This window comes from Eumetopias jubatus, unplaced genomic scaffold (assembly GCF_037043125.1).
Source record: "Eumetopias jubatus isolate StellerSeaLion01/CBP00866 unplaced genomic scaffold, mEumJub1_p1.0 scaffold_5, whole genome shotgun sequence".
NCBI lineage: Eukaryota > Metazoa > Chordata > Mammalia > Carnivora > Otariidae > Eumetopias > Eumetopias jubatus.
Genome location: NW_028274811.1, coordinates 101,936,763 through 101,948,966, shown reverse-complemented (window position 1 = coordinate 101,948,966; position 12,204 = coordinate 101,936,763). Strand labels below are relative to the sequence as shown.

The 12,204-nt window shown below is 35.9% G+C and overlaps 1 protein-coding gene across 5 annotated transcripts in view; it reads left to right on the top strand.

The window, feature by feature from the left end:
• The window catches only part of GABRG2 (gamma-aminobutyric acid type A receptor subunit gamma2), a 102,671-nt gene that overhangs the window by 73,116 nt on the left and 17,351 nt on the right, over window positions 1–12,204 (top strand). The window lies entirely within an intron of this gene.

Sequence of the window (12,204 nt, the reverse complement as noted above, 5' to 3'; positions counted from 1 at the left end):
TAAAACCAGAGGAGGAATGAATGAGACTAAGCTTTGCCTTCCTGACAAATGGAGAAAAATGGATGTTTATTGTAGAAACAAAATGAACAGCTCTGGTATAAACTAGATTCTCAAGGTCATAAGATCCTCTGAGTTATGGGAAAACATTAGAAAAAGGAAAAAAAAAATAATGGTAACAATGTTCAGTAACATTTATTAAGACCTACTGTGTCTCAAGTCCCTGTCTCAACACTCAACAGGAATCGTTCCACTTCACCAGAATTCTAATAGGGAAGAATGACTATTATCCCAATTCTTCCATGTGCTAAAACTGAGACTAGACAAGTAACTTGCTTAAGGTCATAGAGCAAATTAATGTCAAACTCAGAAATTGCCAGGGTTTTTTTTTCTTCTCATATATTTCATTTCTTCATTTTTCATAAAGTTTAGAGCCATTGGTAAAATTTGGATATGTTTCAAATACGCAGATTTAAATAATATCACTAATAATAAATTTAATATTAAAATCATATTTAACATTTTATATAGGGTCCTCACAAGATCCATTATCTAAGTGAATAGTTTTATTTTATAAAAAACACAAAAAGAACCAGAAAGAAAAATGGATTTACCCAAGATTATACAAGAAGATCATAAACAGGCAGGAATTAGAGCACAGGTCTGCTGACTTTGAGTCCAGTGCTTTCCCAACCAAAAGATACAGCTTCCTTTTTCAGAGAAGTTGAGCTTTTTGGAACCAACTCTGTGTAGTTTGATATAATTTACAGAGTTTAAAAAAAATTAGTAATTTTTAACAGACATCTTAAAAATTATCTTGAATATCACAAAATGCTAAACTTCCTGGGTGAGAGAATTCTAGCAGGGGGAAGAAAGCTTTAAAATTGAGTGGTTGGGCATAGAGCAAAGAGCAAGTGAGGTCAAGTCTTTAAGCTTATAATTTTGCAGAGTATCCCCAGGAGTGATTTGACGTCGTGGGGAACATTTTGTGATCTGACCTTTTCCAACCATTGCCTGCAGTTGCCTGAATTTGGATGTTCTTTTTCCAGCTGCTTTCAAAGCTGTTTTAGAAAGCTTGGTATTCTGATAACATTAGGTTTCTCAACTTCTGTGGAGTCTTTTAAGAAAATGTCCGTGCCTGGGTTAGATTAATCAGGTCTGGCCTCAAACACAAAATTATGCCAGGCCCATCAGATGAATAAAAACAAGAAATTACAGTGTTTCTACTGACATGGTTATTTCTCCAGAAAAGTTTTCTGGGCTTGAATTAAAATCATTAATAACATTTTTCTTTTTGCCTCCGGATTTTGAAACCATCTGTGAGATACATGCATAAATCCAACAGATAGAATTCAAATACCATCTTTATTGCTGGTAGCACTGATTTGGAAGATTCGTATTATTTCTTATCCAAATCTAATTTTTGGGATTACCCAACTCAGAGGAGAAGTTGGTGTACAAGACCAACTACTTGCCTGGAATAGCAGGCTGGCAACAATTGAGGACCTAAAGTAGGGACTGAATGAGACCAACTTCTGGATTAACCTCTAAAAATTAGTCCATGACTTGACTCAGGAGATGTTACCAAATGGAGAACAGATGTAAGAAATTATTAGATCTATCGAGTAAGGAAACTCCTAAGTGGGCAAGCATCTCAATTTTGCCTATCAGATAACAGAATGCATGAAGTGGGAGAAAGAGTGAAATCTCTTCTTTCTGGTACTTTCTAAAAGGATGGAAAATAGAGGGAACTGTAGCTGCCCATGGCCAAAGACTCCATTTTTCATGGACAGAACTGTGGACCATGCCTTTTCATATTGGGAAATTCTTGTTTCTTTCAGCAGGTTGCAAGTAGGATTTCTATTCTTTTCCTCTGTGAAGTGTGGTCTCATCATGTATATGTCAGAATGGCAAATGTAACATTGACCCCTTTTCTGTGGCTCTGGGATTACAACTGTGACAAATCAGTTATAATCTGTAATTACAAGGAGCAAAAAAAAAAAAAAATCCTTCATTATCTAGCACTTACCTATGGTGGACTGGAAGTAAACAATTACTGTTTTTCTTAGGATTTCTCAAATATCCAGCCATACCTCTATTAAGCCACTTTACTTTTCTTATATAAAGTTGTCAAATTTAACTATACTATGGTATAGTTATTCCTATATTCTTATATCTATTCTTATGGTATAGTGCTTCTTATTGGTCTCTCTCTCTCTCTCCTGAGCTGTTGAAAATACTTCTAGTCAGCAACTTAGAGCCAAGAAAGCAAAATTGCTGGAATAAAAATTCACATTTTAAAATTTCCCCCAAAATGGGACTTCTCAGAGAGAGAAATTAGGAGATCTGGTGGTGTTGCAGTAATACTCTACATGAGGACTAACCATACATAAAAGGATATTTTGTCACCTTTGACTGCCAAGCCATGTTGATATGTAATTAGTTCATACTTCAGTGTCATGTTGAACAGAAGAGATGATTTTTGTGACGCAAATCTGTGACCTATGTTAAATGATAGTATTAATGATGTTCATGGATACAATGACGTCCATATAAATAAGAATAAGACTGAATGCTTTACTATTATTCCTGATGGTTGCAGGTAGCCTTTTGACATAGGATAAAAACATTTCACTTAAGAGGAATCTTACTTACTAATACTATAGAATACCAATACCAATCTTCTTTGATGGGTCTTTAAGAGGATAAAATTGGTGGATATGGATAAATTCTAGGACCCTTTCTAACCAATTCTCTTTTGGATATGGAGTACTATTTCTTCTATGTTTATATGTGCCAGAACGGTGTTAATAATATAACAAAGATTATGCTACTATGTAATAATATATAACATGTATACATCATCTCTGAAAAATTACAAAGCACTTTTCCTACCATTAGCAAATGTGGTTTTCACAACAGCCTTAGGTATGCTTATCCTTATTTTCCTGGGAGAATTTAAACAACTGGATTCTGTGTTTTTTCTGCTACCACAACCTATTCTGCACTTATATAAAACATGTTTAGTATCTAGTCAGATGTTTGTAGGAGTTAGATTTAATTATGCTGAGAAATTACATTCCTTTTGGATGGATCATTTCTATCTTCAGTTTTAGATTTCTGAGCCAGAGTTGTTTTATTTATATGAATCTCAAGGTGAATTTATTTGCTCTTTGCTACTATTTGCTATTTGTTGGAATCTGGTAATGGACTCCAAATAATGAATTGTATTACAGAAGGTTACAATGAGCTAAGAAACTGTGGCTTCTAAAGCATGTGAAGAAGAGGAGTGATTTACACTATTAAATCTAGTAAAGAGAATTTTCTAGTACAGAACTGCAGAGAACTAAGATATTAGCAAAATTTAGATTCACTGTGTAAACCTAGAGGAAACCACTGATCTCTGGAGGCTTTACAAATATTAGGCTTCCTTTTATCTAAAGCTGTTCTCCAGGAGGCCAACTCTAGTATGGTTGAGTTTCCATCCTCCTAAAAGTAATATGCCTATTACATAAGGTTCAAGAGCAAAAAAAAGGAATTTTTCTCTTTGTGGTTGGGACCCCCAGTTATCCAAACCAGCTATATTAACTACATTCAGTAATTGTTCAACTTTCTGCTTTCCCTCCCCCACCTCCTTTATTTCCGTGATCCTAACCATTGGCTTAAAATGAACAGGCCATTTACTACAAAAGGAGTATTGCTTTGGGAATCAGGAGTCAGGGGTCTGCCACTAGGTAGCTCTGTGTCCTTGGATAAAACACCAATCTTCTTTGATGGGTGTTTAAGAGGACAAAATTGGTTGATATGGATAAATTCTAGGACCCTTTATAACCAATTCTCTTTTAGATGTGAGTACTATTTCTTCTATGCTTATATGTGCCAGAATGGTATTAATAATATTACAAAGATTATGCTACTTTGTAATAATATATGACATTAATGGGCCTTTTATTATGGGCCAGGAATTATACCAAGCACTTCACATATATTAACTCTTTTTAGTTTAGTATCACAATAACCCTGTGAAGTGGGGTTTTTTACTATCCCTATTTATACATAAGGAAGTTGAGACTCAGAGAATTAAGGCACTTTCCCCAAATCACACAATCAGTTAGTGGCAGAAGTAAGGCTTTTGAACCTAGCCAGTCTGACATCAGAGCTCTTGTAGTGGACACACTTTTAAAAAAAGATTTTATTTATTTATTTGTCAGAGAGCGTGTGAGCAAGCACACAAGCAGGGGGAATGGCCAGCAGAGTAGGCAGAGGGAGAAGCAGGCTCCCCACAGAGCAAGGAGCCCAATGTGGGGACTCGATCCCAGGACTCTGGGATCATGACCTGAGCCGAAGGCAGATGCTTAACCAACTGAGCCACCCAGGTGTTCCTGTAGTGGACGTTTTGATGACCCCTCCTTCCCGTCTTCTCTGAGCTGGTGTACCCATCCTCCAGGTGCTGTAAGAGGTGGCTGCTGACAGCCCACCACTGTCCCCTTCTCTACAGAATTGCATTTGGCCAAAATAGAACCACCTCAACTAGGAGATTAAGGCCACTCCACCACAGCCTTCAGAGTGCAAATGATGGCTGCTCTTGCCTCGAGGGGGCACTTTGTGGTACAGTTTGTTCCAGAACCTACTAGAAGTTCTCCTACTTACACTTAGCTTTTTTTCCACCTCCTGGTCTTGCTTCCTTCCCTCACTCCCCTTCTTCTAACAGTTAAACCCCAATAAGTCACTCACCCTTGCAGGAATTCTTGACTCTACCTCTGCTTCTAGGAAATCTAATTTGATGCAGCTCCTGGTCTTCACCACAGTTTTATGCTCTCTTTGCTCAGTGGAGAAGTCAGAGGGAGTCTTTAAAAGATAGATTTAGCCTAGAAAAAAATTATAAATTACACCTTTAATTTTTCACTGTAATTTTTCCAATTGCTATTTTGTTTTTTGCAACATATGAGCTTAGAGAAATAACAGATGAAATAAAACTGGTGAAGTTTTGAAATGAAAACACATCTACCTATTAGACTTAAGGTGAAAGACTGATCTCTTTCAGCAGCCAAGCCCCTTTGTTCTCCCTCTCATTAATTGGATCTGGTTGAGAAACTCAAATCACCAATCGATTCTTTAATAAGCATAATGTGGTCACTCTGATATAGCTGATTTCCCTTCCCTTTTTTCTTCTTGGCAAGCAGTTAAGATTGCTAACAGCTCATTGTGACCTTATATTCACATCTCTGGAGATTAAGTTTAGCAAGGTATCCAGTAAAAATATTTCCAGAAGCAATAATTTCTAAAGTGAAGTTTTAATATTTCAAGAGCTCATGTTGATCTCTGTCTTGGTCTTAAATGTTTTTTGGTATAGGGTTCACCCAGGGTTTTCTTCATTGCTTTCTAAGCTAAAACATTTATGCATTTAACAAATAATTGTTGTGCTCCTTCTGTGTACCAGGCACTGTACTAGATGCTGAGACTAAAATAGCTAACTAAGTATAGCTACTTCCCTCATGGAACTTGGGAACCAATTGAATATTATAATCTAATAGTCACACCAATCATAATCTTTAAATTGTGATCAGCTCTCTAGCTGTCATATGATACTATGAGGTTTTACTGAAGACATTAGATCTATTAAGGACTTCTTTGGTGATGGAATAAATTGACACCTGAAGAAAGAATTAAGTTAAAGAAAAGCTGGGGGTATTAGATTTTGAACCAAGAAAATCAGCATGTGAAAAGATCCTAAGGCAAGAAGTAGTGGGGACATTTAAGGAAACACAATAACACCAGCTGGAATGTGAGGAAATACTATTTAAGATGAGGCTAGAGATGCAGTCAGGGGAAAGACTATACAAAATCTTAAAGGACAAATTAAAGGATTTTAGTGTGTCCTGATTTCAATGGACACTTATTGAAGGGTTTGGAGGAGTGTGTACATGTGTGACATGAACATAGGAACGGGGGTATTCCTGAAATTGGAGGTAACATGGCAAATGAAGACAAAAGAATGAGCAGTACCTATTCTCTTAGGAGAATAGAAAGTAAATCAAGTTGGGTGGGCATTAAAGGGGGAAATCATAAATGGTGTGAGATACAGCAGGGATGGACCAAGGGTAAAATGGACCAGAAACACATGCTAAGCAGTATGGATTTTATACTGAAAAACTTGAAGGGAATGGAATAAACAGAGGTAAATTTTAGAAAGATTTGTCTAAACTAGCACTGTCCAATTGAGCTTTCTATGATGAAGTAGCTTTCCTGTGATCTATACTATCATAATACATATGTAGTTACCGAGCACTTGAAAATGGCTTGATGAATGGGGGGATAGATTTTTAAATTTTATTTAATTTTGTATTTTACTTAAGGCAACTACCATCTTAGCACAAGTCTAGTCATCATACAGAGTATATGTGTGTGGTATTGTGGTGGTGCTGGGGACATTTGGAAGTTGGAATGAGGAAAAGGAGATGTGCGAGGAATCTGGGAGAGAGAGGTCAGGAAGAATAAAGACAGAAAAATCATACTAATGGGAAGTGAAAATATTTGATTTACTTTGTCTACATGAAGGGAATAATGAGAAATGTCTAGGTTAAATTCAGATTATAGACCGCCTCCCGTGCCAGACTAAGGGGCTTGGACTTTCTGTGAAGAGGAACATGGATCTCTTTAAGGTTTCAAAGATTGGAATTATTTAAGTAGAATTTCCAGAAATGTGCTTGCCAGAGACTTCATTTTATTATGGTGTGTAAGATAAATTAGCATGTATATTTTTTGTTAGAGCCCTTGTGCCACTGAGTAGTGATGCTATATCCCTATGTCTTCTTAGCCTGAGGACTCCTTGATGGCAAGAATTACAGTTTGGCTATGTTTTCCCTTCCGACCTCACAGGACCTAGTTGCTGGAAGAATACTGAATGTAATTCCAGAAAAGTTAGTAGGGGCCTCGGACACCACTGGGAATGGTGGGCAGGTGATGGATGCAGAAACACATGGGAGTGGCATGTGTAGAAGTTAACTGATTAAACTTGAAAGTCATTACTTACCCATAATGCTCTAGACTCCATAAGCTCAGGGACTGTGATTCTGCCCAAGGATTAGGTATTCTACTCATTCTTTTGGGAACACAGCAAACCTGGAGAAAAGTGTGTTGCCAATTAAAAGGCAATTTTTTACAAAGCATTTTTGGGGCAGGGTTTATTCCAGATATCTTGAAGTTAAATATTTTTTAAAAGATATTTTCTGGAGCACCTGGGTAGCTTAATTGGTTAAGCATCTGCCTTTGGCTCAGGATCAGGATCCCAGGGTCCTCGGGTCGAGTCCCATGTTGGGCTCCCTGCTCATTGGGGAGCCTGCTTCTTCCTCTCCCTCTGCTGCTCCCCCTATGCTCATTCATGCTCTCTCTCAAAAAAATAAAATCTTTATAAAAAATATTTCCACAATATCTTTCAAAAAGTCAATGTTTACCCCTACCAAAAGTGTGTAGCTCTTAGTTCACATCTTGTCTGTAGTTCCTGCTATTGTAATAGGTTAAAAGTGAAATACTATTCTTTTACTTGGCATTTCACTGATCACTACTGAAGTTGATAATCTTCATATATCCATCAATTATCCATTTTTTTAACCTAATTAAAAATTTGGGTTTCTTTTCTCAATGATTAATGGGAATTTTTATGTATCAGTGATATTGGCCTTCGATTTCTTATTTTGTAGATCTATTATTTAAGTGTTGTATTTTCCTTTTAAAATTTTCTAAAGCATTCTTTTAACTTTTTTAAAAGCTGTAGATTGATTGATTGATTGATTTAGCAAACTCTGTCCCCAGTATGGGGCTCAAATTCACAACCCCAAGATCAAGAGTTGCATGCTCTACTAAGCCAGACGGGCACTCCTTAAGTTTTACATGTTAAATGTGTAAATATTTTTCCTTTATGCTTTTTATGTGTCCCCAAATGCAAATGTAGCCAACAACTCTCTTGCTTTCCTGTGGTCAAAAGCAACCTCATAGAAGTATACCACACATTCAAGTATTTAATAAGGGGTGATATAGTTAGATCTAATGCATTGTTTCAACATGTCTCTGTCTATCTGAATTGTAGTCAGAGAGAAAATTATCTTGTTCCCTCTTAATCTATTTAATTTAGAATCAGTTGTGAGAATCCATAGGTCTTAATCTCCATACTTCCTAAAATAGAGGGCTGTATGCATACCAGTGATTCAGAATATTTGTTAACTTAAGTAAAGAGACTAGAGAAAGGAATGTAAAGAAGAGCATAACACTAACACTATTGTGAGCATGAGGAGAGCCTAACACTATTTTGTCTTTAAAGTCAATCTAGTAGAATAATATAAGTTCTATTCAACTATATTTAAGTGGAGTAAGAATCATGAGTGAAGGAACAAAGGGAAATCGTTTTTTTTTTTTTTTTCGCCAACCTGACAAGGTATTGATGATGTTGAGATAATGTATGCAAACCATTCAGCCCCAGTCTCTGTGTATGGTAATTCTCATTCCAGGTAATCAGAAAATACTTCTTGTCATTATTTCAGGTGTTCATGGGGTAGAAGATTTTTCTACCACTGGAATGGTTAAGATTTTAAGAAATAGTTTTGCACCACAGTTAAAAAAAATTGGAAATCATCATTCATTAACATTGATAGTCTCTTCCTAAAACCAGATATGAGAAGCTTAAAAAAGATAAGGAAAGAATGGACTTCAGTGGGTGTTATTCAAATTATATGTCTTCTCTTTTTAATCATAGCCTGTGTCTATGACATTCTAAATTAAGACACAAACAGGGACCAAACTAATTTATTAAGTGCTATGACTTTAAATATCATTTGTTAGACTAAATCAATAGAAGGAATATATTTGAAGTGGCTGAAATAACCACTTTTGACTTGGTTGGCATTTAAACCTTTTGGGCTTAGGAATCACTGATGTGGCACTTTCAGGGGTTTTGATTTTATAGACTCCTTGACCCAGAGTTTTTAAAAATACAAAAAGGGACGTGGCCTTAGAGATAAGACAGGCATCAGGCTGTCACTGTGAAGCTGCTTTGCTTTTAAATGGATTGTTCCCAAGTTTGAATTCATAATCTAGTGGCAGAAAAGCTTTGGATTTGCTGGCAAAGATGAATGATGCTCAGAAACTATTACCTTCAAATAGAAATTGATGGATAAATAGGGTATGGACGTTTAGATTATGACCTAAAGGGAAGTGGAGTATTGACTTGAGAAAATTATCTTGTCAACTTGAGACAAAATTAAAGTTCACCTTTAAAGGAGTCAGATCATTAATGCCAAAGTGTAGATTCTCATTCACTTGTCTGATAAGTAAAAAAAAAAAAAAAAAGTTACTAAAATTATCTAGATTTATTTAAAAATATTATAATTTGTAAAGTCTCACTTAAACACGTTTAAAATATGCAGAAAACTCTCAAGGACTCTGAAAATAAGGAGAAAAAGCACCACTGAATATTACTGTTTAAAAAGAAAACCTCTCCTGTTTTTCCTATCTGGAGTATGAGAACTTGCATTTGCCTATAGTATTCTGATCAAAGAAACAGGAAAGAAACAGACATTAATAGGGATCATCTCAAATTAAGTGTCTTTATTCCACAATTATAGCCTGGGTCTATTAGATTGTAAACTAGAAGAAAAGCAGAGACCAAACTAATTTATGAAATGCCATGATTTTAAGTAGCTTAAGTCCAGGTAAATCAACATAGAGAAGCATAATCTCAGAAGACTAATCAAAACCTACTTACTACCAAAAAGAAATTCCCACTTTAAGTTTTCAGGGAGAGTTGCTCATTAATGGCTACTTAATGATCTCTGAGAGGGAACTGATGTTCAAATGGAAGCTGAATTCCCTAATTAGTTTCTGGGTCACTACCACTGTCTTAACCAAGCTTGACTCAGACAAGTGACAGTACATCAATTCGCCAAAGGCAGTGTTAAGAGGTTTTTATAACTACACTTAGGAAACACTGCAGGGTTAGGGGGAGAGTCTTTACTCCTTGGAAGAGTAGCCAATGGAGGGTTTTCTGTCTCAGCAGCTTGGAAGGCTGTGGAATGACACTTGTGTGTAGGAAGGAAGAAATGGACTGAGGAGTGAGAACTCACTCTGCTAAGTCAATCTTCTGTGCATGAGGCTTTTAAAGTACTTTATTTTCAAATCAAATCTAAATCAGCCAAATAAGTAGAGAAACAGGCACAAAGCCAAATAATTAATTAAAAGCACAGAATTTGGATTTGTTCTTCATGTGTTTTAGGACAAATTATAATTTAGTAAAGAAAAAAAGCAACATTTGAAAAGTGGTCTCATGTTCATCTCACACTGCAAGAGCAGATATAATCTTTGACACTAATATTCCCTAAGAGTATGTAAGAAAGCATAAATATATAGTAATTGGGACATGTCTCCATAGTATATTATCTAAAAATTTTAATATATTATTTAAAATTTTTAATGCTCTGAAATTAAATGCACTTCGAATCATATAAGATGAAAAAGATGGAATTTTTAAAAAATTAGAGACATTAAATTGTGTCACATTAAATTGTTCTCATGCATAGCCATATGGTTATTCTTTGACTCCTTTATTACTCTACTCTGAGGATTATTTACATAAACTCTGTTTTTAACCCAATGTTCCAGAACACATCTTTTTGAGTTTTGTGTTTTTTTCCCCTCTATGTTTAAATTTATAAATGCATTCTTTCTTTTGATCATTTATTCAACAAATGGTACTGAATACCTATTGGGAGCCAAACAGGATGCTAAGTACTGGTCCTGCAGTGGTATGCTAAAATAGGCACTGTTCGTGAACTCGTGCAAATAAATTAATTCTAATAGGAGAGAGATTAAGAAAATAGCCACACAAATGAGAAATTAAGAATTGCAGTAAGTGGGTGCCTGGGTGGCTCAGTTGGTTAAGCGACTGCCTTTGGTTCAGGTCATGATCCTGGAGTCCCAGGATCGAGTTCCGCATCGGCCTCCCTGCTCGGCAGGGAGTCTGCTTCTCCCTTTGACCTTCCTCCCTCTCATGCTCTCTCTCCACCATTCTCTCTCTCTCTCAATAAATAAATAAAAATCTTAAAAAAAAAAAAAGGAATTGCAGTAAGTGCCATGAAGGAAAACCCTATGATTCAATGAAAACATTAGAAAAATGTCTCAGCACAGGAATTTGGTTATAAATGGAGTAAAACTGGCATTTACTAGTGTCAGGCACCAGTATATTCCTCTATGGCTTGTATAGAGAAAGGTCCTGAGAACAGGAGGAAATTGTTACAAACCTTAGGGTTTATTGCAAGTAAGAGAGGCAGGGTGTGGAAACACTGTCCCTCTCCCTCCCCACCAAACAAGAAGTTTTATATTATATATATTAAGCAGGCAGAGAAGGCACCCTCCAGAAACACCTGAAAGAAGAAAATATTATCAATATACTCAAAATGTTTCCTTCCATCTGGTAGTCACATTACTTATAAAAGGATCATAACTCCGTTTAGTTTGGGTTTTTGTTTTTTAACTGAAAGGGGAAGAAGATAGTTTTCAACATACCCCTCGTATAGAACTCTGAATTTAAATGTGTGAACATGAGAGCTGAATATATGCTCATTTTCAAAAGCTTTGCAGTTTTTTATTGACGTATAAATGACATAGAGTATCCTATTTGTTTTAGGTATATATCAGGTGATTTAATATTTTTATACATTACAAAACGATCCCCACAATAAGTCTAGTTACCATCTGTTACCATACAAAATTATGACGATATTATTGACTACATCCCTATGGCTTATTTATAACTAGAAGTTTGTAGCTCTTAATCACCTTTACCTATTTCACCTACCCCCAACCCTTCCCCACTCTGGTAATCAATAGTTTGTTCCCTGTATTTATGAGCCTATTTCCATTTTGTTTTTTTAGTTTGCACATATAAGAGAAGGCAGTATTTGTCTGTCTCTATTTTACTTAGCATTATACCCTCTAGGTTCATCCATGTTGTCACAAGTGGCAAGATTTCATTCTTTGTTTTATGGCCAAGTACTATTCCATTGTATATATATATATTACATCTTTATCTATGAATGGAACACCTAGGTGGCTTCCATATTTGTAAGTAATACTGCAATGAACACAGGAATGCATATATCTCTTCAAATTGGTGTTTTTGTTTTCGGGTAAACATCTAGAAGTAGAATTGTTGGATTG